This window comes from Anthonomus grandis, chromosome 14 (assembly GCF_022605725.1).
Source record: "Anthonomus grandis grandis chromosome 14, icAntGran1.3, whole genome shotgun sequence".
NCBI lineage: Eukaryota > Metazoa > Arthropoda > Insecta > Coleoptera > Curculionidae > Anthonomus > Anthonomus grandis.
Window position 1 is genome coordinate 22,211,480 of NC_065559.1, and position 4,331 is coordinate 22,215,810.

The 4,331-nt window shown below is 32.3% G+C and overlaps 1 long non-coding RNA gene across 1 annotated transcript; it reads right to left on the reverse strand.

The window, feature by feature from the left end:
• Nucleotides 1–2,040: 2,040 nt before the first annotated feature.
• On the reverse strand, nt 2,041–3,756 carry LOC126744364 (uncharacterized). The gene is made up of 2 exons (XR_007663131.1): nt 2,941–3,756; nt 2,041–2,137 (listed from the first exon to the last, which is right to left on the reverse strand). It is a non-coding gene; the product is annotated as an uncharacterized LOC126744364 (long non-coding RNA).
• Nucleotides 3,757–4,331: the final 575 nt, after the last annotated feature.

Here is a 4,331-nt window from a genome sequence, read left to right on the forward strand (position 1 = left end):
CAAAACAATTTATCATATCGACATTTCCATTTACCAACCTTCCCTCGTTCGTATTATTTTCGACTTCTATATCTAATTATATCGAGGTTATGTTGACATGGATGGTGTGCAAAGTTTAGAAAGTTCGAAAAAGACGTGTAAAGCCTGTAAGAAAAAAGTTGTGGATGCTGTAGACTGTGAAAAGTGTAATAGCAGCTACCATCCAAGTTGTGCTTTGCAAGCAAAAGTGTTAAATAAAAACGGAAAATTGATTTGTTGTGCACCACATACAATAAGTGAGGTTAACAAAAACAAATTGCGTAAAAACTCAGAAAAGAGTGAAAATTTGATGGAAATGGATGAAAGAAAACTAAAAGCCATTATTGAGCAAACATTTAAGCAAATGTTTCAACCAATGGAGAAAAAGTTTGATGAGTTGGATAAGTCTATTCAATTTATGTCGAGAGCTTTTGAAGAACAAAAACTTCACTTCGAAAATGTTATGAAAGAAGTTAAAGTAATAAAAAAGGAGAATGATTCACTAAAGCAGCAGGTTAGCCAGTTAGAAATGAAAATGGATAACATGGAAATTAAGGAAAAGGCTAACAATATGACAATTGTTGGAGTACCAAAATAGAATGACTTGGATGTAAGGAAAATTGCCTGCAAGATCATGGGCTCGTTAGGTGTGCAATATGACAAAGATGAAATTCTGGAAGGATTCAGATTAAATAAAGCAGAAAATGGTCCAATATTAGTAAGATTTAGAAATGTCCACACTAAACAAGAAATCTTAAAAAAGATAAACCAGATTAAAGAAATATCCGTTCAGAAATGTGGTTTTGAGGGTGCCAATGGAAAGATTTATTTAAATGAGGATTTAACGATGAAGAAGAGAGCACTTTTCAAGAAAGTAAGAGATATTAAGCAAGAAAAGGGGTATAAAGCCGCATATGTACTGAATGGAAATAGGGTCAATTGGGGCAATTGTGGACAATATTTAATGTTTTGACTTGCTAAACGATTTTTGTGCACATCACGCATTATGTATATATGTAAATTAGCAGTCACATAGCTCATAGTATCTTCTTTGATAATTACTAGTGGTTTTCTGTAATTACAAGTCACATTAAGATAAAAAAAATATATTCAACATGCTTGTCCGTTTACATTTGCCCCTACTCTTTAGGGGTAATTGTAAACAAGCATCTCTTGACACATTTACACTACCAGAAAAAAACCTGGGGCAAATGTAAACGAACTATATAGTCGTGTTTACATTTACCCCAAAATAATGTGACCTTAAAGTTTTTGCTTGCAATATAAATGAAAAATCGAGATAAAAGTAAAATTTTCCAATAGTTCTGTTTATTTTAACTAAAACAAAACTATTTTTGAGAATGCTACTAAAAGAAATTTATTCTAAGTATGTAATTATAATAATATTATAGGTATAAAAAATTAGTTTTGCTCATAAACAGGAACTATTGCTGGAAAGTTGTATAGTATTCTTTCTCCCTTCATTTGAATGCCAGGATCGGGAAGCACACCAATGATTTGATTCAAGGTTATATAACTGACATCAGTTTCAACAATGGTGAAAAGAATTTTTGATGCATCCCAGGATTTAAGACCAGTCACTTTGATTTCCGTTAATTTTTCATCCACAGCTTCAATTAAACACACAAATTTAAAAAGAGTAGTCTTTCTCTTTCCACCTTTGAACTGCACAAGAATAAATTTCCCTGTGGACAAGTCTGAACTCTCGACTGTTTTAAGCTCTATATCTTGTTTTTCCGGTTCTACCCAATCTATTTCATCATCAGTATCACCTAGACTTATTTCTCCATTAGAACTTTCCGACTCTGCAACTGGTTCACTTCTCATTTTTTTCAATTTCGGCTCTAACTTTTTATTGTCCGTTTTCGGATTAGCCTTTTTTTTCCTTCATTTTTCTTCTTCTCTTCTGCTTCTCTTAGTCTTTGTTACAGGTTTAATCTCCAACAGATATATTAATTGATTTATTAATTTTTTTTACCAAGATAAAGTAAATCGCAACCATAGTTTCATAAAATAATTTATTTAAAAATCATACATAAATATACATACTACACAGATATGATATACCGTTAAGATGGTCCCTCCTAACATACCCGATCTGAAACGCAAGGAAAACCATTATTGGATGAGGAAAGTAAATAATAATATGGGATATTGTTTCATTGTTTTGTTGATTGAATAGAATTAAGAACTGCCATTGATTTTGCATTGATTTTACCTTGCAGGTCAATTTGGCCTATTTTAGATTTTAATGAATACTGAGCACTTATTAACTAATTGTTTATTTTGTTCAAATCATAAGGATCAATAGTGATAAGAATGTTAATGTCAATCTGGTCTGTCAGTTTTTTTTTGTAAATTATTGTTGCTAAACCATGGCCTCAAGTTATAGATTGCTCCATAGTTGCAAATTACTTAAACCAATGTTGGTACCAGATAGTACCCAGTAGTTAAACCCAGCATGTCAACACCTAGGTACTTGACAGATAAATGCATTCCTTAAAATTTGGAGGGAACTGACAATCCTATTTTTAATAGATTCATTCTTTATCTGGTTCTAGAGTATGACAGATAGTTTCGCTTAATGCGGATGTGAAAAGGTAGATCCTATCTTAGCCTAATTTTTTTTGTAGTTACTAGTATGTGCTAGGATAGCTTAATTGCTGATTTTCTAAGTAGGCCTAAGAGTTTATAGGGCTCCTTGTTTTTGTTTTGTTAAATAAACCCCAGAAAAGGCCACATTCCATCTTCGGTAAGTTAGCACATGTTACATGCCTAAGTCATTTTCCTATTTTTTTCATCTAATTAATTTCTTATTTGCATGCTTTTCGGTTTAACTCAAAAGAACATCAATGCATCCAACTTTTCAGAGAGCAATTTTATAAAATTTAACTTACTTACCCACACAAAAATGCCATAAAATTGACAGCCATGTCGAACCTCATGTGTGGTCCCCATTTTTAGGCCTTCCTGTACCTTCTGCTTATCCTCTGCTTCTGCTTTTGCTGCATTTTTATTGTTACTGCTTCCACCTCACTTGCTACTCCACGTGTTACGACATCAAGTCGCTTGGATCATCACCTCCGGAACCTGCATTCCTTCCAATCGGCTACACCTAATACCGATTGCCCTCCACTACCTGCTAGACATTCTGGAAGCATCCTAACTGGTCGATCTGCTGCTGCCTCTTTTGACCCAAACGTATAGCTGCCAACAAAGGAGCCCCATTCAGATCAGTGGGCCCTGCTACCAGTCGGAGAGACTCAGAATTTCAGGTAGCCCCTTTTTCTTTTTGGCTTGGTTTCTCCAGGTATTGATTTATCGGTTCGTCGCAATTTATAGATTATTTTTTTTTTGAATTAATATGTAGAAATGATCACAGATTTTAAATTTAATTTAGCAAAATTGTTTATATAACCACCATCACTGATTTGATTTGAAATTGGGAACTGAGTATATACGTATATGCGAGGTATTATCAGATGTACAATTGAATAAGTATTAAGTGCTAAATTTTACTTTATTTTCTTTCTCATAATTTTAAATTTCATAATTATAACTTAAGTATTAGAGCATTACTGTCTTTGTATTTATTTTTTTTGAATTGAGGTTATAGATTAAATTAGTTGTCAATTATGACATTGATTTATCTTTCAATACTAAAGCTGGGTTTAACGATATAAAGCTGCGTTTTCCTTGCGTGCCCTAATAAAGGCTAATAATCATAACCCTGGAACCCACATTTAGGCATTGTGCGAGAAACAGTGCAATAAATTTGGCGCCTAACGTGTCAGTTCATGCTTTACCAATTTTTTTTTTCTAGTGGCTTTTGATTATATTAAACATTAGCAGTTAATTTTGATTAGTTGTTTTAGAAGGTTGACTTTACCATTCTTATTTTTTTTGACTTTGTCATCAGTTCAGTGTTTCTTCTCATAAAAAAAAAAAAAGAGAGAATTATCAATACATTTTATTTAAGTTGGCGACCAGTTACCAAAAACCAAGGAAATATCTTCAGGTGTTGTAGGGAGAGGAAAAAGAAAGAAAAGGGAAGAAAGGGAAGAAATTTTTTTTTAAGAATTCTTGAATGGAGGTATTATCGAGAAGAAGTAGTACTTTATAAAGTATCATAGAGATATATATTTTCTTTTTCATTTTCTTTTATTATAGTTTGATTTGCTTTAGATAAATTGTTGGAACTTTGATTATGTAATTTTTTTAATGCGAACATCTATGTATTTGTTGAAGTAATTATGAGTGATTAACATAATCGAAAAGTTTTTAAATATTTT